Genomic DNA, 22,658 nt, shown 5'->3' with positions numbered 1-22,658 from the left:
ACCATCGCTGGGTCAAAACCCTCAATCTCCCTTCCTAACAGCACTGTAGATGCACCTACACAACATGGACTTCAGCAGTTCATCTTGTCATGGGTAATTAGTGATGGGCAATAAATGCTGGCTGAGCCAGCGACACCCCCCCCCCCCCCCCTGCTCAGACTATGTACATGCAAATAGGACATCCTCCATGGTTTTATGCAAGGCATTGGACAGCAGATATTGGATGGTGCTTGAGGGAGAAAATGTCTAAATGTTAACTCATGTTATGATGATGCGGAACAGAAGTGTGCATTAATCGTTTGACAGTTTCTCTTGGAATCTAGTGAAGTTGTTCCACATTGACAATAAGCATTGTATAAGAGCAGGAGTGGACCATTCAGCTTCTCCAGCTTATCTGATCTTCATTTGGATCATGGCTGATTTAACTCTATTGACCTGCCTTGGTTTCATATCACTTAATCCCTTCACCGAACACAAACCTTTCAACCAGTCTTGAGGTGTCCCATCACCAGCCTTAAAAGCTTCTTGGGGAGGAGAGACAGTTCCAGATTACTCAATGTGTGAAAAAATGCTTGAAGACATCACCCTGGAACGGCCGAGCTGTCATTTCAACAATATTGCCCATTAATCTTCTGTACTTGCGGAGAATGATGACATACTCTATGTAACCTCTCCTTGCCATCTAACCCTTTTAGCCCTAGTACCATTGTGGTGAATCTATGCTCTACTCCCTTCAAGGCCCACACATCCTTCCTGAGGTAGTATCTCGTGAACGGAACACAGTACTCCATTTGCTTTATATAGTTACAGCATCATTTTCAGCATTTTGTATTCTGCCTCCTTAGCATAAAAGCTAGCCTTCGATTAGCAAAGAAGGTTAGCAGTTATTATCACCATGGTAGACAACACTACCTTCTTTTAGAATCCAAAAACCCAGGGGCTGGATTCTCTGTTTCTGGGCCACTGGGGCCGGGACATCTTGGGTGGGCTGGTCGATGACACGCCAAAGGTGTTGAAACGGCGCACATCACGATGACGCCACCTTTGAGGGGGCGGAGCTTAGCGAACCGGCGTCAAACAGCCGCCAGCCCCGATTCCAGCGTCGGAATCCATTCTCTGCCTGATCATCGATCACGATTTCGGCGTCGGGCTACGGAGACTCCAGACCCAGATGTTTATTGACAAATGAAGGCAGAGGGCGTCATTCAGTGGCCTTGTTGCGCTTGAGTGAGGGCGTGACGAGGCCAGGGGATAGTGGAAGAGGCCAATAACGAGAATCGCAGTGGGCGCCAAACCGTTTGCAATGAAACTGGCCCGCTCCCATTGGCGAAATCGAGATCTCGCCGTAGCGTGGCGAGAAGCCAGTAATCACCACTTAAGCCTGAGTTCCATATAATTAACGGGAGCCACCCATTATCCAACGGCCTCCCATCATTCAGCGGCCTCCCCAGCAAGTGGTCACGCTGGCACCAATTAGGACACCTTTTTAAAAATGTGAACCTGGAAGAAGAGCTCCTGTGGAGAGCCGGACAGTTGAGTAATGATCTTTCCTCACAGGCAATGAACCAGGGGTCACTGGGCCTGCTTCCACTGTGGCAGCAGTGGGGGGGAGGGGGGCCTCCACTCTCGGGGGGGGGGGGGGGGGGGGGGGGGGCATGGTGGTAAGAGAGTCCCGGGGTGAAAGATATCGCTATTTGTCAGTCTAACACCTTCTCCCAATTCTTTACAGATCTTGAACGGTTTTGGACAATATTTTGGACCTTGCCGAACTTTCCCTGGTGATGTTGCTGGCAAACCGGGCGGACAGACGCCGGGTGCCCATCAGGCCAGGGGGAGGGGGAGGCCCGTGACTGCCCAGGGTGTACAAGCGTCGCCGGTCCCTGAAGCAAATGACGGACACCGAATGCCACAGGAGGCAGACGGTGGGGCAACTGTGCCGCATCTTCATAGACTTGGCACCACATGGAGGAGGACACATGCTCTCAGTGGCCAGAAAGGTCACCACAGCCCTGAACCTTTATGAATCAGGTTCCCTCCAGGGCTTGAGCGGGGACTTGCGTGGCATCTTGCAGGCTACAGCCCACAGATGCTTCTGACAGATCATGGATGCCCTGTCTGCCCGGGCAGAAAACTACATAAACTTTGAAACAGACAAAGTCCAATAAGATACCCGGGCAGCAGCCACCACTGGGATGCCCCAGGTCCGGGAGCTGATGGACTGCATGCATATTGCCTTGCGCTCACTGGACCACCTGGGAGTGCCCTACATCAACAGGAAAGGGTTCCACTTCCTGCATATCCAGCTCGTGTGCAACCACCATCTTAGGATCATGCATGTGTGCACGCTTCCCAGGGAGTGTGCACGACAGCTACATCCTGGGGCAGTCAGACATCCCCGGCCTCTTCAAGGGTCACCCCAGGCTGGCCGTCTGGCTCTTGGGGAATAATGGGTGCCTGCTGAGGACCTGGCTAATGATGCCAGTGCATAGGCTGGAGACCGAGGCGTTGACCCATGTGGCCACATGGGCTGTCATTGAGCAATGCATCAGACTGCTCAAAATGTGGTTCCCAAGCCTCAACTGCTCCGGTGATGCCCTGCAGTGGGCTCCAAACCGTTTGCGATGCTGGTCTCCTGCATGGTGGTCAGCTGTGCCCATTACCTGGAGCCGCAGAGGGCGAGTGGCCAGAGGTGGAGGATCAGGAACATATGGCCACCTGAGTCAGCACGGCTTTGTCAAAAGGAGGTCATGGGCTGGATTCCCCACCCCGCCGCACCACATTTCTGTTCCACCCCTCCGGCGGGATGCTCCGTTACACCGGCCGCCCAATGGGGTTTCCCATTGTGGGGCAGCCCCACGCCATCGGGAAACCCCTGGGCTGCTGGAAAAATGGAGCATCCCACCAGCAGAAAACCCAGCCCCATATCTGTTAAAGTTCTTTGAGGAGATAACGAGAAGTTAGATGAAGGAGAACTAGTGATTTATTTAGATTTGCAGAAGGCCTTTAACATGGTGCTGAATAGGAGGCTGTTCAACAAGTTAAGAGCGCATGGTGTTAAGGGTAAGATACTGGATTGGATAGAGGACTGGCTGACTGGCAGAAGGTAGAGAGTGGGGATGAAGGGGTCTTTTTCAGGATGGCAGCCGGTGACTAGTGGTGTGCCTCAGGAGTCTGTGCTGGGACATAAACTTTTCACAATATATATTAATGATGTGGGCACGATAGCTAAGTTTGCAGATGATACAAAGGTAAGCAGAGGGTCAGGTAATATTGAGGAAGCAGTGGGTGGGGGGGGGGGGGGTTGCAGAAGGACTTGGACAAGCTAGGAGAGTGGGCAATGAAGTGGCAGATGGAATACAATGTGGAAAATTGTGAGGTGATTAACTTTGGAAGGAGGAATGGAGGCATAGACTATTTTCTAAATGGGGAAATGCATGGAAATCAGAAGCACAAAGGGACTTGGGAGCCCTTGTTCAAGATTCTCTTAAGGGTAACGTGCAGGTTCAGTCGGCAGTTAAGAAGGCAAATGCAGTGTTACCATTCATGTCAAGAATACAAGAACAGGGATGAACTTCTGAGGCTGTATAAGGCTCTGGTCAGACCGCATCTGGAGTATTGTGAGCAGTTTTGGGCCCCATATCTAAGGAAGGATGTGCTGGCCTTGGAAATGGTCCAGAGGAGGTTCACAAGAATGATCCCTGGAATGAAGAACTTGTCATATGAGGAGCAGCTGAGGATTCTGGGTCTGTACTCGGAGTTTGGAAGGATGAGGGGGGAGATTTTATTGAAACTTACAGGATAATGCGAGCCTTGGAAGAGTGGACATGGAGAAGATGTTTCCACTTATAGGAAAATCTAGAACCAGAGGACATAATCTCAGATCCAGGGATGATCCTTTAAAACAGAGATGAGGAGGAATTTTTTCAGCCAGAGGGTGGTGAACCTGTGGAACTCTTCGCCGCAGAAGGCTGTGGAGGCCAGTTCACTGAGTGTCTTTAAAACAGAGATAGATAGGTTCTTATTTAATAAACGGATCGGGGTTATGCGGAGAAGGCAGGAGAATGGGGATGAGAAAAATATCAGCCATGATTGAATGGCGGAGCAGTTTCGATGTGCCGAGTGGCCTAATTCTGTTTCTATGTCTCATGATCTTATGGTCTTACCTCTGAGGGGGAGGAAGGGGATGATAAGGAGGCACTGGACCATCAGAGACTGGAGGTCGATTGCGAGGAGGAAATAGAGGACCAGCTGGAGGTGGTAGCACGAGATATGCCCCATACTCATCTGCTTCACATAGGCCAGCCCCCCACACCACCCACCCCCCTTTCCCACACTCCCAAGGTGTGTGCTACATCTTTCCAGGATGTTGGGATTGTGTCGGCATGGTCAGCGGGTCACTGTCGAGGGCAGGGGGTGATGGATATCTGCAGAGAGCTGAGCGCTGTTGCCCTGCCTATCCGCTGAGTGTTTGCTTGCACCCATAACCTGGGGGGGGGGGGGGGGGGGGGGGGGGTTCCTGGACAGGACTCCTATGCCTGGGGAGTTGGGCAAGGATTTGGAGGTTAGAACATAGAACATAGAACATACAGTGCAGAAGAAGGCCATTCAGCCCATCGAGTGCACACATCCACTTAAGCCCTCACTTCCACCCTATCCCCATAACCCAATAACCCCTACTAACCTTTTTTGGACACTGAGGACAATTTAGCGTGGCCAATCCACCGAACCTGCACGTCTTCGGACTGTGGGAGGAAACCGGAGCACCCGGAGGAAACCCATGCAGACACGGGGAGAACGTGCAGACTCCGCACAGACAGTGACCCAGCGGGGAATTGAACCTGGGACACTGGCGCTATGAAGCCAAAGTGCTAGCCACTTGTGCTACCATGTTGCATTGCGGAAGAAAATGACAGAGGAATCATACTGGTTGTGGTGAAGGATCTTTAATGTATCACACAAGTGTCCACCACTGCCACACTTTCCCGATGGTATCACCCTCACTCTCCGCACCATCCCCAGGATGCACATCGGAGGTGGTGACAGCCAGCTGCTTACCGGGCCCTGTGGCCTTCAATGCAAATGACGGTTATCCTTTGGGGCCAGAAGTGCACAGCTGTGCCACCCTGTCCCGGGTGCTGACTGCGAGATGGGGCATCGCCAGAGGGGTGGAACTCAAGGGAGCTGGTGGCCACCGTCACCACTCCATGAGACGGGTCTGAGTTGGTACCTGGCCCTGTGGATTGCCTTGGGACGGAGGGGCAACTAGATCGAGCCCCATGCCTATGTGCCATTTGGCCCTACCAGCCCTTGTGGCTCCCCTATGTCTGCACCATGATGTCAACACCCTCAGCAATATTCCTCAAAAAGTGGGCCATGTTCTGCATCATCTCGGCAATGCCACCTTCGACTGTGGCAAGGTCCGCAGGCTCGGCTCGGCTATTCCCATCTGAGACTGGGACATGTCCCGCAGCACCTCATCAAGGTCCATCTGGTACTGGATCACGTCCCCCAGCAAGTGGGACAGTCTACCAAGGCCCTCAGCGATGGCCGTCACCGATTGAGCCACATTTTGGACAACTCCACTCATGCCGCTGACATGGTGCATCAGGCTCTCCGTTGTGGTCGCCACTCTAACAGTGTTGGCCTCAGTGCCATGCATTTCCGGCGACATCTCTTGTTTCTGTAGCCTCTGGGACTCCTCCAAACGGCTGTGGATCTGCTGGAGTGTCATTGACATCCCCCTCTGAATATCACGGCCGCTGCTTGTGGCCTGGTGTAGGTCATTGACCTTGCGGCATTGGATGCCGGTACTCCTGGTGACACTGCCTGAGCCGACGGCCACTGCCACATCATCCCAGGCGACACTGGCTGACCTGTGGCGTACCCTCCGGGGCCCTCGGGGAAACACAACATCCCTCCTGGCCTCGACCATCTCTCGGAGCCTCTCCAGGTTTGCATCCGGCGAACTGAGTGGGTGTGCAGGAGCAATTTATGTGCTCTTCTACCTTGCTAGCGAGGGGGGGGGGGGGGGGAGGGGGGCTGGCAAACGCGGTCCATGGTGAATTGGCTGGCGAGCCTTCATTTACGGTGTGAAGCCCATGGGGCCTCCTTCAGTGGACCAATCAACGTTGTATTGTAATAATAATAATAATAATAGTCACTTATTGTCACAAGTAGGCTTCAATGAAGTTACTGTGAAAAGCCCCTAGTCGCCACATTCCGGTGCCTGTTCGGGGAGGCCGGCACGGGAATTTAACCTGCGCTGCTGGCCTTGTTCTGCATTACAAGCCAGCTGTTTCGCGTATTGTGATGACAGTCTTGCCGGGACAAGTGCCGGGAAGCTGGTGGCAGTTTCCGCTTGTACTCCACTTTTGAAAGCATCGCACCCAGAAGGTTTCCTGCTTAAATCGAAAGGATTTTACTGCACAAAATTCAAAGAGAATGAATAACAACAAATGCATTCTACCTGAAATAGTCAGTTACATTAACGATAATTTGGATGCAATGAACTCACTCATCATATAAACAAAATTCTTCAATTATATCTCCTTCTACATCCATTAAATTTACACTCCTAATAAGCTCAACCCACTCTGCTAACCCACTTATCAAGCATGCCGGAGTACTGTTTCAAAGATTTGTATACAGGTTGAGATGTCGTGGGCGGTCTGCTTACCTTCTGATATGGTTGTCCTTGCAAATCTCCTCAAAATATCCTCCAGTTACACACTCCTCCTTCAACACATCTTAACACTCCTCTAACATCTTAAGCATAGTTACCGTCGGGTCAGATCCCTCTCTCTCTTGCTCTCATCTGGTTTAGCTGGTTTAGCACACTGGGCTAAATTGCTGGCTTTTAAAGCAGACCAAGGCAGCACGGTTCAATTCCCGTACTAGCCTCCCCGAACAGGCGCCGGAATGTGGGGCTAGGGGCTTTTCACAGTAACTTCATTGAAGCCTACTCGTGATAATAAAGCGATTTTCATTTCATTTTCATTTCATCTTGGTTTTATAAGAAGTTCAACTCACTGTTCACAAGTGTTTGAAACTCATTTAGCCGGCACGCAAAATTTCAATTAAACTCTCTTTAAAAGAGATATTTTATCTTCTGTAGTCAGCTTAATGTAAATTAAAAGAACAAAAAAAATGCTACTTAAAATTCTGCTTGATCAGAAACACACCCTCAACCGACTCACCCTATAATTAACTTGTTGACCCTTGTTTGATTGCTTATCTCGAAACAATTTGGTCACATATTATTCACTGGAAGGCAGTTGTTTTTTTAAAACCAGGAATCAGATCATCTAGAAGCATCCGTTTCATGTGTGGTCTTTTACGACCAAAAAATCGGCATGAAACCCTCACCAATTTCCGGACCGGTGAGGGGCTATCACCGGCGCTGAGTGAAACGCCCGCCCACTGCGCTCAAAACGGCTGGAGAATGGCTGGGTCTTGGGCCGCGAATGCTCATGGCTGGTGACCTGTAGCGGTCGAGCCGTCCAACAAGGCGCGAGCTGTGCGCGGACTTAACCCACCATCCATGACCCCTAAGCCCATCCCCTGGCCACCCCCCACCAGTCCTCTCAGCCCTCGCAGAAGCCCCCCCCCCCCCCCCCCCCCCCCCGACCGGCAGCATGGATCCCCGTCGAGTGTGACGCCGCTGGACACAGTCAGTAGCCGTCATGCTGGGTTCCCGCACAGATGCGACCACATGTGTCCCCCGCCGTCGGTGGCAGAGCATCACGCGTGGGCCGGCCGGTGACATGCCAACAACATAATGGCACGCGTGTCCCGATGACGGCAGTTTGGAAATGGTGGATCATGACTGACCAGTGTCAAACCGACTCCGGCCCCAATTTCGGCATCAGAGCCCATTCTCCACCCGAATACCGAACACGATTTCGCCGCCAGACAACGGAGAATTCCGCCCATAGTCTTGTTTTTATGCCCCAAAAGCAGTATGACCATCACACAGGTAAACTATACAACTTGGTAAGTATCAGACCATCACAAGTTGTGGGTATAAGACCAATCTTTCCCCCTGCTACCAGGGATACTTTCAATTTCTACACACTGCATTGCTGAGCAGCTAATGTCCTCGAATTCTAAATCAAGAATGACACTTGGATTTTTTTTCTTGCAGTTGATTACAAACTGAATGGAACACTCCAAACAAACGGCATTGCGATGCATTTTCCAACCTTGGATATGATCTTCTTATCTTCATGATATAAAAGTTAAGCAAATTTTGAATGATCAAACTGCCAGTCAAATATTTTAGCAGCATTTTGCAGAAGTGAAAAAAAACCCCAGCAGAAACGTCCCTGTGGACACTGAACACTTTATGCAGCATCCACGGTTCCTGTCACATATCATCGGAAGACAATTGCTTCCTGCACTTTTCCAGAGTTGAAATTTATGGCCGCAAAGTATTTTAAAATTCACAACCTCTTGACGAGAGAGATTCGTGTCATAGCAGTGAGGGAATATAATGGCTGCTCTCACGTATAATAATGGTAAGTTTGCAGAGCATTCCACAGAAAATAGGAGGCGCGAATATGTCATCTGGAGGTTCATAGGCTGGGTTTGTTGCATAACCTCTTTAAGTTCCAGCATTCCAGGATCCCAGTGTGGTAGATACTACTTGGTTCATGCCGAAGGGAAAATTTCCCAACATTTTAATCAGCAAACACATAAACAACTGCATATATTGTGCTGGCGTAAGTCAAGAATTTTGAATGACGTAATTCTAGACTTTGAGACTAAATAACAGGAAATAATCTATGAAAGTCAGTGATGACAAGAAAACCACTTCCCACTTGCTCCAAATCTGACAGATCAAATAATTTTCCATTAATCCCATTGTTGACCCCCATTCTCCCCAATTATCCAACTTACATAAGAACATAAGAATTAGGAGCAGGAGTAAGCCATCTGGCCCCTCGGGCCTGCTCAACCATTCAATGAGATAATGGCTGATCTTTTGTGGACTCAGCTCCACTTTCCGGCCTGAACACCATAACCCTTAATCCCTTTATTCTTCAAAAAACTATCTCTATTTATCTTAAAAACATTTAATGAAGGAGCCTCAACTGCTTCACTGGGCAAGGATTTACATAGATTCACAACCCTTTGAGTGAAGAAGTTCCTCCTAAACTCAGTCCTAAATCTACCTCTCATTATTTTGAGGCTAGTTCTGCTTTCACCCGCCAGTGGAAACAACCTGCCCCCATCTATCCTATCTATTCTCTTCATAATTTTATATGTTTCTATAAGATCCCCCCGCATCCTTCTAAATTCCAACGAGTACAGTTCCAGTCTACTCAACCTCTCCTAGTAATCCAACCCCCTCAGCTCTGGGATTAACCTAGTGAATCTCCTCTGCACACCCTCCAGCACCAGAACATCCTTTCTCAGGTAAGGAGACCAAAACTGAACACAATACTCCAGGTGTGGCCTCACTAACACCTTATACAATTGCAGCATAACCTCCCTAGTCTTAAACTCCATCCCTCTAGCAATAAAGGACAAAACTCCATTAGCTTTCTTAGTCACCTGTTGCACCTGTAAACCAACTTTTTGCGACTCATGCATTTGCACACCAAGATCTCTCTGCGCAGTAGCATGTTTTAATATTTTATCATTTAAATAATAATCCCTTTTGCTGTTATTCCTACCAAAATGGATAACCTCACATTTGTCAACATTGTATTCCATCTGCCAGACACAAACCCATTCACTTAACCTATCCAAATCCCTCTGCAGACTTCCAGTATCCTCTGCACTTTTTGCTTTACCACTCATCTTAGTGTCGTCTGCAAACTTGGACACATTGCACTTGGTCCCCAACTCCAAATCATCTATGCAAATTGTGAACAATTGTGGGCCCAACATCGATCTCTGAGGGGCACCACTAACTATTGATTGCCAACCAGAGAAAAACCCATTAATCCCCACTCTTTGCTTTCTATTAATTAACCAATCCTCTATCCATAAAGCTATAGTAGCTATAAAGCTACTACTTTGCCCTTAATGCCATGCATCTTTATCTTATGCAGCAACCTTTTGTGTGGCACCTTGTCAAATTCCTTCTGGAAATCCAGATATACCACAGCCATTGGCTCCCTGTTATCTACTGCACTGGTAATGTCCTCAAAAAATTCCATTAAATTAGTTAGGCACGACCTGCCCTTTATGAACCCATGCTGTGTCTGCCCGATGGGACAATTTCCATCAAGATGCTTCGCTATTTCTTCCTTGATGATAGATTCCAGCATCTTCCCTACTACCGAAGTTAAGCTAACTGGTCTATAATTACTCGCTTTCTGCCTACCTACTTTTTTAAACGGTGGTGTCACGTTTGCTAATTTCCAATCCGCCGGCACCACCCCATAGTCTAGTGAATTTTGGTAAATTATCACGAGAGCATTTGCAATTTCCCTAGCCATCTCTTCTGGCACCCTGGGATGCATTCCATCAGGGCCAGGAGACTTGTCTACCTTTAGCCCCATTAGCTTGCCCATCACTACCTCCTTAGTGATAACAATCCTCTCAAGGTCCTCACCTGTCATAGCCTCATTTTCATCAGTCACTGGCATGTTATTTGTGTCTTCCACTGTGAAGATCGACAGTGGGGATCGAAGGGGGGCCTCACGGTAGCATGGTGGTTAGCATCAATGCTTCACAGCTCCAGGGTCCCAGGTTCGATTCCCGGTTGGGTCACTGTCTGTGTGGAGTCTGCACGTCCTCCCCGTGTGTGCGTGGGTTTCCTCCGGGTGCTCCGGTTTCCTCCCACAGTCCAAAGATGTGCAGGTTAGGTGGATTGGCCATGCTAAATTGCCCGTAGTGTAAGGTTAATGGGGGGATTGTTGGGTTACGGGTATACGGGTTACGTGGGTTTAAGTGGGGTGATCATTGCTCGGCACAACATTGAGGGCCGAAGGGCCTGTTCTGTGCTGTACTGTTCTATGTTCTATGTTCTATGTTAAAAAACCTGTTCAGTTCCTCAGCTATTTCCTCATCTCCCATTATTAAAACTCCCTTCTCATCCTCGAAAGGACCAATATTTACCTTAGTGACTCTTTTTTGTTTTATATATTTATAAAATGTTTTACTATCTGTTTTTATATTCTGAGCAAGTTTCCTCTCATAATCTATTTTACTCTTCTTTATCCCTTTTTTAGTGGCTTTCTGTTGCCCCCTGAAGATTTCCCAGTCCTCTAGTCTCCCACTAATCTTTGCCACTTTGTATGCTTTTTTCTTCAATTTTATATTCTCCCTTATTTCCTTTGTACACTGATCTTGCTACCAAAATGCTCTGATAAACGAGAACCTTTTTAGCAGTGAAATCACAGTATTTACAAACTAATGTTATATACAGGTATATTTATATGTATATATAGATCTCTAAAAGCTTAGGGTGCAAAGATGTTGGGCGGTATTCTCCGCTCCCGATGAAAATCGGGATGGCCGTCGTGAAATCGGCCGAGGTTCACGACGGCCTCGGGGCCCGCTCCCCGCACCTAATTCACCCCCACCCGGGGGGCTAGGAGCGGGCCTCCGTCTTTCCCCGCTGCAACCTCATCGCGCCGGAAATGACGCGCAAAACGGCGCATTTGTGAGGTCATCTGCGCATGCGCGTGTTGCCGGTTCCAACCCACGCATGCGCGGTTGACTTCATCGCGCAGACGGTGCGAACCGCGCATGCGCGGTGGCCGTCTGTCTCCTCAGCCGCCCGGCAAGACGTGGCAGCTTGATCTTGCCCGGCAGCGGAGGGGAAAGAGAGCGTCCGTTTTGGAGCAGCAGCCGGGCCCATCTGGACCCAGTCCCTGTGGGGGCTACTGCGGTGTGGGCCCTGGATGGGCCGCTGGCGGGTGGTGGGCAAATGGAGGGGTTGTGGCAAGGGGGTGGGGTGTGGAGATGTGGGCACCCATACAGTCGGTGTCACTCTGCAGGGTCAGGGGCCAGGGTGTGCGGTCAGTCAAGTGCTTAGCAAGATGGCTGCCTTGCAGGGTGCGGTAATGGTGGTCCGGGACTGTACACCGCTCCAGTCCCGTGGGGGGTCACCCCAGCCACTCCCCCCATTTCCTTCCCACCCCCAACGACCTGTTTGGGCCCCCCACCCCACCCAGCGCATCCCAATCCACGCCGGGTGGAACGCGGTGGTTAAAACGTGCCCATTTACTGTATCCCAAAATGTTAGTCCTGTAAGAAATATAGCTAATCCCCATTTCTGAATGTTGAAACAGCTTTGCCTTTTGAAATTTTTTCCCACCTGAAACTAACAGAAAGATGGCAAGACTGGCAGACAGACTGCTAAGGCAGAGAACAAGACTTTGGGGGAAAAAAACCCTCCTAAGCATGATTCCCTACCTGATGGAATGAGACTGCATTGGTTTCTGTAATGAACTCCAATTGGCTTTATTGGTTGGCCAATTGGAGTATGAGCTCCCTCAATGATAGCTCATTGAGGGGGCCCATATAAGCACCTGTGTAGGCTTTGTGAGCAGTCTTAAGTTGACTGGACTGCTAGCAGCACTGTTTGTAGCTGCTCCTGTAATATCGTTATTGTAAATAAATATTGGTGTGGTGACGGAACTCCTGCCTCCCGTGGATTACTACAGTTTCTTTATGAGTCTTCAACGTTGTGCCAGTGCCATAAGTCTCATCACTAACGGGGCCCTCCACAATATCAATACCTAGCCCAAGATGGCTGCTCCGACAATAGTTCGGAATCGCTTTGTAAATCCGGCAATTTCAGGTCAATGGGGAGACTCACAGAGAATAGGGACTTTAATCGGCTTTTGCAAGGTCAATGGAGGACTGGGCACACATTCTTCAGCAGTAAATCAGAAACGGTGGTGTGTCTCTTTTACGTCACAAACTGCACGGCGTTCAGAACAAATGAATACTGGAAAGCACTCTTGATGAGTCATTATAATTGTGTGATATCTCAGTAATTTTGTAACGTATTTAATGTTCCAACTGCACTGTTGTTTTGTACTGTAACAGTTTGCATCTGCAATGACATTGCAGTTTGGTTGGGCAGCAGCATTTAGCAAATATATCTTGCGGTTCCATAGCACAAAGGACTGATTCACTCCCTGGAGTGAGAAAGCGCTTCCTCCACAAAACTGCTCATAGTAGTTTGAAATGATGCGGAGAATCATTTGTATTCATGACACAGAACATGCAGAATTATCAGTCCTTCAAGTGGTAAGAGCAAGAGTTTTTTTCCCATTGATTTGCACTGTTTATTTACTCATTCTGTTTTATGTGCATACCAGACTGTGGCGCCGAGATACACTTGGCTTTCATTCCAGCTCAATATTAAAAGCCTAATTCGCTGAGGAAAAGCCTTGCATTTCTTATAGTGTCTTTCAGACCCCCAGAATGTCCCAATGGACTTTACATCTAATTAATACCATTTACGGTATTTTTGCTGCTGTGGGGTGGCACGGTAGCACAGTGGGTAGCACTGTCGCTGTAGAGCTCCAGGGTCCCAGGTTCGATTCCTGGCTTGTGTGGAGTCTGCATGTTCTCCCATTGAATGCGTGGGTTTCCTCCGGGTGCTCCGGTTTCCTCCCACAGTCCAAAGATGTGCGGGTTAGGTGGATTGGCCATGATAAATTGTCCAAAAAGGTTAGGAGGGGTTACTATGCTTCTACGTAAGCAACGGTGGAAGCCAATTTACGCACAGCAACATCCCATAAACTGCAATGAGTGCTGGTGGCTGAGAGATAACCTTTGGTCAAGTCACCAGGATGGCACTCCTGTTCGTCAATTGGGATTTTTTTTTTAATAGGCAGTTGCTTGCTGGTACAAAACCTTGCCAAAACCTTTCATCGTCCACTCATCAGGACAAACACAAAAATGACAAGTTTCATTTTAAGCTTGACTGATTAACTTAAATTGTTTGCTACAGCGGGGCGCTGAGGATTGTTCAGCAAGTGCTGCCTAGTTGTGGAATCACATCTAACGGTAGTTACTGGGTTCTGTAAGTGCGAGCTCATTGAGCACGGCAGGATACAAATCAGTCCAGCTCGTAACGTAGCTCATTTACTCTTGCAAAACACACAGGGACTCATTCTCTGCAAACAAAAGGAAACCCCATTGACCTGCCGGCGTAACGGAGCATCCCGCTGACGGGTTGAGACACAAATGGGGCATGGCGGGGCGGAGCATCCAACCCATGGGTTCCTGCCACAATCCTTGCATAGACTGGACCAATATCTGATACTGTCCAGGCCGGAGATTATATTATCGGGAAGAGACATGCAGACAGTTCCTGGCTGGAAGAATGGATTGGGGCCTATGTAAATTCCAAGCTTGGTGGGGATGTTCAATTTAAGGAGGAGGAGGAAGTGTTATGCATTTGCATATATTCTTATTCGCTCTCGTGAAGCTCTGTTGTATTAATATATTCACTGGAAGTAACGTAATAAGTCCTAGCATGGGGAACAGAAAGAGAAGAACAGTCATATAAGAGATATGAGGTGGGATTCTCCCCTACCCAGCGGGGCGGGAGGTCCCGGTGGGATGGAGTGGCGTGAACCACTCCGGCGTCGGGCTGCCCCAAAGGTGCGGACGTCTCCGCACCTTTAGGGGCAAAGCCCCAAACTTGAGGGGCTAGGCCCGCGCCGGAGTGGTTGGCGCCGCCCCGGCCAGTGGGAACGGCCTTTGGCATCACGCCAGCCGGGCCGAAGGAACTTCGCCGGCCGGCGGAAGTCTGCGCATGCTCCAGAGCGTCAGCGGCTGCTGGTGTCATCCCCGCGCATGCGCAGGGGAGGGGGTCACTTCCGCGTCCACCATCGTGAAGACTATGGCGAACGCGGAAGGAAAAGAGTGCCTCCACGGCACAGGCCCGCCGGCCGATCGGTGGGCCCCGATCGCGTGCCAGGCCATCGTGGGGGCATCTCCCGGGGCCAGATCGCCCCATGCCCCCCCCCCCCCCCAGGACCCCGGAGCCCGCCCACACCGCCTGGTCCCGGCGGTAAGGTAGGGACCGGCAGGACCGGCATGACAGCGGCAGGACTTCGGCCCATCGCGGGCCGGAGAATCGCCGGGGGGGGCGACAGGCGATTCCCGCCGAATCTCTGCTGCCGGAGACTTCGGGAGACGGCGGGGGCGGGATTCATGCTGGCCCCTGGCGATTCTCCGACCCGGCGAGGGGTCGGAGAATCCCGCCCCTGATGTGGAGATTCACCTGAGGAAGGAGCTGTGCTCTGAAAGCTAGTGATTTGAAACAAACCTGTTGGACTTTAACCTGGTGTTATAAGAGTTCTTAATATAAGAGATAACACACTGTTAATAAATCTCCGTTGTTTTAAACCTCTGTGCTACCTCGTATCACACTTCCAAACCACGACAAGCAGGTTCTTATTCTTGGAGAGTAATTTTTGTTGTTTGTTCATTGGATGGGGACAATACTGTCCATTTATTTCCCATTCCTAATGCCTCTTGAGAAGGTGGTGGTGAGCTACCTTCTTGAACAACAAAAACATTGTGCCTTAAACATAACAAAACTTCTCAAGAGCAGGGAGGTTATGATAGACGTCTATGAAACATTCATTATGCCACAGCTAGAGTACTGTGAGCAGCTCTGGTCGCCACACTATTAGGAGGATGTGATCTGCAGCAGAGAGGATGCAGAGGAGGTTCACCAGGATGTTACCTGAGCTGGAGTGTTTCAGCGATGAAGAGGGGCTGATTAGGCTGGGGTTTTGTGTGGAGCAGAGATGATTGAGGTGGGCTCCTGATCGAGGTGTACAAAATTATGTGGGATATAGATCAAACTTATCCTCTTAGTAGAGAAGGTGAATAACCAGGCGGCATAAACTTAAGGTGAGGGGCAGGAGATTTAGAGGGGATTTGAGGAAAAACGTTTTCCAACCAGTGGGTGGTGGGAATCTGGAACTCACTTCCTGAAACGGTGGTAGAGGCGGGAACCCTCAGAACATTCAAGAAGCATTGAGGTGAACACTTGAAACGCCACAGCATAAAGGCTATGGACCTAGAAATAGGATTAGAATAGTTAGGAGCTTAGGGCAGCACGGTGGCGCAGTGGGCTAGCCCTGTTGCCTCACGGTTCGATCCCGACTCTGGGTCACTGTCCGTGTGCAGTTTGCACATTCTCCCCGTGTTTGCGTGGGTTGAGCCCCCACAACCCAAAGATGTGCAGGTTAGATGGATTGGCCATGCTAAATTACCCCTTAATTAGAAAAAATTAATTGGGTACTCTAAATTTATTTTTAAAAAATAGTTCAAAGCTTGGTGGCTGGAGAAGACACGATGGGCTGAACGGCCTCTTTCTGTGCTGTAAAACTCTACGGCTCTATGTCTGTGACGTCACAGGGACATTATAAAACAAAGTACGACGGTGAGCCACATAAGTAGATTTCAGGTCAGATACTAAACACTTGGTCAAAGAGGTAGGTTTTAAAAAGTGTCTTAAAGATGGAAAGTGAAAGTGAGTTCGAGAGGCAAAGAGGTATAAGGATGGAATTCCAGAGCTTGGGGCCCAGGCAGCTGAGTGCGAATGCACCAATGAAGGAAGAATTAGAATTCAGAATGCTCAAGATGCCCGAATGTGAGGAACACAGTGGTTTGAGTGGTTTGTGGGGCTGGAGGAGATGGCAATGATAGGGAGGGGCTGGGCCCTGGAGGGATTTGTAAGCAAGGATGGGAACTATAAAAGCAAGACTTTGATTGACAAGGAGCCAGAGTAGGCCAAGGAGCATGGGAATGGTGCGAGTGAAGACACATGCAGCAGAGTTTTGGATGACCTCAGGTTTAATGGGAGTGGAATATGGGAAACCATCCACCAGAACTTTGAAATAGTCAAGTCTAGAAGTAACCAAAACATGGATGAGCAGAGACAGGGATATAGTTACATGGTTTTATTGAGGTGCTCCTTAGAGATGGCATGGCTAGGAGGCCGGAGGTTCACCTCAGGATCAAATATAAACCAAGGTTGTGAACAGATGTGTCATGTGAGTGTCCCTTGAAGAAAGGTTTTTGTCTTATCGCATGGCTTCAGTGATGTCATTTGTGTGGGTGGGGCTGGGCTGTGGCACTGGGAGTTTTTACTTCCGATTTCAGTTTTGGACTGGTTTGATCTGCACAGGTTGAAAGAAGTGTCTCTCTATCTTCATTTTAAAAGCTGTTTCCAGACGGCTTGGTAGCTTAACAGAGATAATCGCTTTCTGGAAGGAATTCAAATCTGCTGTTTGAAAAGGGAAACAGAGTATCAATAACAACAGTCTTATACCAGTGAGAATGCCGTGTGCTGGGGCCACACCTTTGAAAAAGGGTTTCTGGTTTTACTTGGATTTTGTTATTGAATTGGAACAGTTAAGGGGGAATTCATTATGGGTTATACATAGATTATTATAGCTGTGTGGGGTCTTTGTGTTTGTAGTTGATAGAAAATGGTACACAGGCTGGTTGAGCAAAATGGTACACAGGCTTTGGGGAGGCAGGAGGTGGGTTACTCCCTCCAGAATTCTTAGACTCTAACTTGTTACACAGTATTTATGAAGTTGGTTCAGTTCACTTTCTGGTCAATAGTTTCCCCCCCAGATATTGATCTGGGAGATTCAGTTACGAAAATGCTGCTTTGATGCCAAGGGGAAGTGATCAGATTCTCTCTTGTTTCGGGAATCAGTTGGAGTTTTTGGACCGTCCTCCAGCTGAAAGAACATTTTCACTTTATTTCTTGATCTTGTCAAATTCAATTCAGACTCTAAACCTGCAATCAAGAGATTTGACCTGATGTTGTCTTGACCCTTCCTATCATATAATTCCTCTCCCAATGGACAGTAAGGTTTATTTTGTGAGTCTTGTTGAGTAGTCCTATCATAGTGCTCAATTAAATGGGAACTGTTATAACCTGCCTGCTTATCATTGGCTGGGGACTAATGACAATCCCACAATCCTATGGGAGTATGAGCTTCCCCAATGAGGGGGGAGGAGAAATCATTAGCAGACTCACTGCATAAATAGAGCTGGCCAGTTTGGAACCAGCAGAGAGAGAGAGGAGTGAGCAGCAAGGGAAGTTGCTGCTGCTGTTGTGTATATATATGTTATTGTAAATAAATGTTATTTCTTTGTATCCTGAAAACTCGTGCTGGATTCTTCGTGGCCCTCACAAAAGAACATTAGATAAGTGGGGAAAGTCTGAGTGGTTCAGGAGCTTCCTGCTTCAGGTTTGCACTGAGGATACAACCAACAGTATGTGTGGTGACAGATCAAGCATCAGTCTATCGGAGAATCTGCGGGAGGTTCAAGACAGGAAAATCAGCGCAAAGCTTTCAATAATTCCGGTACCGGTAAGGGCTAGCACCGGTATTGCATGTTCCCCATCGGTACTGCATGAAACTCCCACGGATTGTGCCACAAACAGGTGAAAAATGGGCGGGTCTCGGGCCACGCATGCGCAGGGCTGATGACCTGCACTGGTCGCGCCGTAAATCATGGCGCTGGCCATGCTCAAACCCTAGCCCGCCAACCACGATTCCACAGCCCAATCCCTGGCCACCCCCCACCAATCCCCCCAACCATAGCCGAAGCCCCCCTCCCCAGCCAACGGCACAGATCCCCGATGAGTGAGGCAGCGCTGGATACTGTCCCCAGCCAGCACGCCAGGTTCCCGACCACTGGGACATCAAGTGGCCCTTGCCATCGGGAACCCGGCCCATCAGGAGCGGAGCATCATGGTTGGGCTGGCCGATGACATGCCAACAGTGTTGAAACGGCGGGCGTGACAATGACGCCGGTTTGGAGGGGGCTGAGCATGGCGGACTGGCGTCAGAATGCTGACATTTTCCAACCCTTACGCATGGTAGGATCTTCCAGCCCCGCTCATGGCAATACCCCACTATGTGTTCCCCTGCGGCGGAGGACGCGGGACACATAAAACCCCCACTCCGGGAAATGCGTCATGGGGAAAGAAAACACCAATCCAGAGTGAACTTTGAGTCCATGTGACTCTTTTTCAGAGACACCGAGGTTTGGCTTTGCATTTGTGGACAGGACTGTTCATATTGTGGTCTGCTTTGCAAACTCACATTAGATTTGCCAAGTTCACTGAAGTGACAGCCTACGTTCTAGACTCAGGTCTCTGGAGTGGAATTTGAACTCTATTTGCCAAACCATATTTCTGCCGGACTTAGTTTTGACATCTTTATCTTATTTTGAAACACAAAACTGAATATAGTGATATAATGGCCTTCAATTATTTTCCTTTCCTGTTGATAGTTTTTACAGATAACCCTACCCTTGCTCCACAGTATTCTGGGAATAATTCCAGAGTCTGTCTTTCCAGCACCTTCCATGGAAGGATACTTTATAGGCAAAGCCCTTTGCAATCTTTTTTTCCCATTCATGTACTTTATCAAAGAACTACTTAATGAGAATTGTTGAATACTAGAAGGATACAGCACAGAAAGAGACCATTCAACAAACCGTGCTTGAGCCAGTCCCTTTGTAGAATGATTCATCCCACTCCCTGCCCTCTTCTGGGGCTGGTTTAGCTCACTGAGCTAAATCGCTGGCTTTTAAAGCAGTCCAGCAGCACGGTTCGATTCCCGTACCAGCCTCCCCGGACAGGCGCCGGAATGTGGCGACTAGGGGCTTTTCACAGTAACTTAATTGAAGCCTACTCGTGACAATAAGCGATTTTCATTTCATTTCACACAACCTTTGCTTTTCCTTTGAAGTATTTGCCCAATTCCCTATCATATGCCACCATTGAAGCTGCTTCCACTATTATACCAGGCAGTGCATTCCAGATCGAAGCAAATCACTGTACAAAAGAAGTGCTTCCATGTATCACCTCTGGTTCACCTTATGTCTACAGGATGTTGCCTGGTATGGAGGGCATTAGCTATGAGGAGAGGTTGAATAAACTCGGTTTGTTCTCACTGGAATGAAGGAGGTGGAGGGGCGACCTGATAGAGGTCTACAAAATTATGAGGGGCATAGACAGAGTGGACAAAGTCTTTTTCCTCTGCACCAATCAAACTCAGCCGGATTGGCAGCGTTTGTGGAGAGAGAGGTATGGGGCCAGAAACTCCATCCCAAAGTTACTGGACTTTTGGCTGCTCTCCAAATTCTCCAGTACCGCCTGTGGTGATACTTGTTGTAGGCGGCACTGGAAAATCAGTGCTCACCTGTCCTGCCCCGGGGGTCGGGTTCGGCGGCACCCCGAGATCCCGCTGACGGGAAGGACTGGAAAATCCCACCCTCAGCATTTGAAGCAGAGGAACATGTGGAAGGAAAGGGAACAGGGACATTCCATAATTGGATAACACCGGCAAAACTGTCGACTGGTTAATGTTTTGATCCAATTTTTGCAGCGATTGAGGGAAATAGGACATCAATTAATCATTGACTTGGAAAGAGGCAGAAATAGTTAACTTTGGCAGAATGACAACTTCATTCACAAAACAGTTTGGTAATCAAAATCATGATCAAACTTGGTGAAATGGTTGTGATAAATAGTTTTCAAATGAAAGGCCTTATTACTGCTTTTTAATCTCTGTATGATCAAACTATTTTCGACTGCAGGATGATAGGTTACCCAAATCACATTTTCCATTGATATCATCGTCAAACTTTCAGTTTCAGAGAAGTTTTTCAATTTTCCTACTGTTTTGTCAAGAGTATTTTTGGTGATTAATGATGAATGACTTGGAACATATTCTGGAGATTACTTACTTTATAAAGCAATCCATTGTCCTGGTTTAATTTTTGGCCAGATAAAGTTAAATGTACCAAGTCCCACTGGGGTGATAATACAGGAACTAGACCATTACTGAAAAAAGGGCATGCTGTCAAAGCTTTTCGCCTTGCACTCATCAGGACAGATGCCAGAAAGCCAAATTTCAAAGGGAGCAGCAATTTATGCTGCATGAGAAAAGGGTGCTGATTGGTTGGCAAGTTGACTCTAATTGGTTGAGTGTTGCCATGGAGAAGGCATCAGTTTAATTCAAAGAACACGCCCATTCAGCTGCTCGCAATAGGCGGACTGTATTCAACCAGCTCGTGCTTGCAAAACTCTGAACATAATGTCTAATGTTAGATGTGATATCACAATCAGGCAACATTTGCTGAACAATCCCCAGTGCGTTGAGAATTACATTAACAGCCGATTTAAGATTATCAGTTCGGCTTTCATTTACACTTCCTAAAAACTATATATTCATACACAGGGACCAGTCCTCTGCGGGCAAAAGGAACATGTCCAGGCTTGCTCCTTTTTGAATTCAGCAGAATAATATTTCCCTGATACATTCTCCATGGCAAGGCCTGGCCCTGTCAGAGTCCACTTGCAAACCAATCCGCACGCTTTCTCCATGTAGTAAAAATAGCTGCGCTGTTTGAAATTTAACTCTTGTGCCTGTCCCAACGAGTGCAAGATGTAAATATTTGACAGTATGTTTCTTTTCAGCAGTGCCCTCTGTCGATTGACATTCTGTTTGTGAATGGAAATGTGATTTTCAATTACATTAATTCTGCAAATCAATTGGCAAAACGTTATGCCAGTGCCTCAATTTGCTGAAGTATTTAGAGAAATCCACCATCAGTTACAGAACCGCAACGTGAAACAAGGCAGCTGCATTTGTAAACCAAGAATACCTATTGAATGCCTTGGAATGCAAAGGGTTGTCAAACTCGACAGTGTAATGGAGAGACTTGACCACATGGCGCATACTTAGTTAAAAAAAGATCTAAATGGTATGAGAGTGTCATTTCTAAAATGCGTGAACGTGTTGCCACTTCCCAAATCCATGTCTATCCTTCCCATTTGGTCTCTATGGATCAAATGCTGGGAAGTGGGATTAGACAGGGTGTCTTGTTTTGCTGGCTGGCGCAGACACGATGGGCCAAGTGGCCTCTTTTTCTGCCGTAAACCTTCTACGGTTCCATGATTCTCAATCCGTCTGCACCTTGTGGAATATGCCATCCAACGCCAATGCTTCTCTTCCTTCTGTCAGCTCAATAGGATGCACCTCACCTTGTTCTACTCTTACCTATCCAGTCACAGCCAGTGAATCACCTTCACTGGGTTTCTCTGGCATGGTGCACAGTGGTTAGCACTGCTGCCTCACAGTGCCAGGGACCTGGGTTCGATTCCGGCCTTGGGTGACTGTCTCTGCGGAGTTTGCACTTTCTCCCCATGTCTGTGTGGGTTTCCTCCGGTTTCCTCCCACAGTCCAAAGATGTGCAGGTTGGGTGGAGTGGCCATGCTAAATTGCTCTTAGTGTCCACAATGGTTGGGTGGGGTTACGGGGATAATTTGGGGGAATGGGCCTGTGAAGGGTGCTCTTTCCTCTTTCATAGGATTGGTGCATACTGGATGGGCCGAATGGCCTCCTTCTGTATTCATTGTAGGGATTCTGTGATTCTGTCACTCAAAGGTCTGTGCTTGGGTCCTTCCTCTTTCTCATTTAACCCAACAGACCCTCAGCGACAGTATTTAGAAACTGTTCAAGTTCCTCATGTATACCCCCAATGGCATTCAGAACAACCTAACCCCCACCTCCCCCAGCCCCTCTATTGCATCTGTTCTCAGGACTGATGCTCCTACTGGATGATGCTGCAATTTCCTCAAACGAAACATTGAGAAGACCAAACATTGTCTTCAGCACTCACCA

This window comes from Scyliorhinus canicula, chromosome 13, assembly GCF_902713615.1.
Source record: "Scyliorhinus canicula chromosome 13, sScyCan1.1, whole genome shotgun sequence".
In the NCBI taxonomy this organism is placed as follows: Eukaryota; Metazoa; Chordata; class Chondrichthyes; order Carcharhiniformes; family Scyliorhinidae; genus Scyliorhinus; species Scyliorhinus canicula.
The sequence above is the reverse complement of the archived record's forward strand: the minus strand, read 5'-3'. Positions refer to the sequence as shown.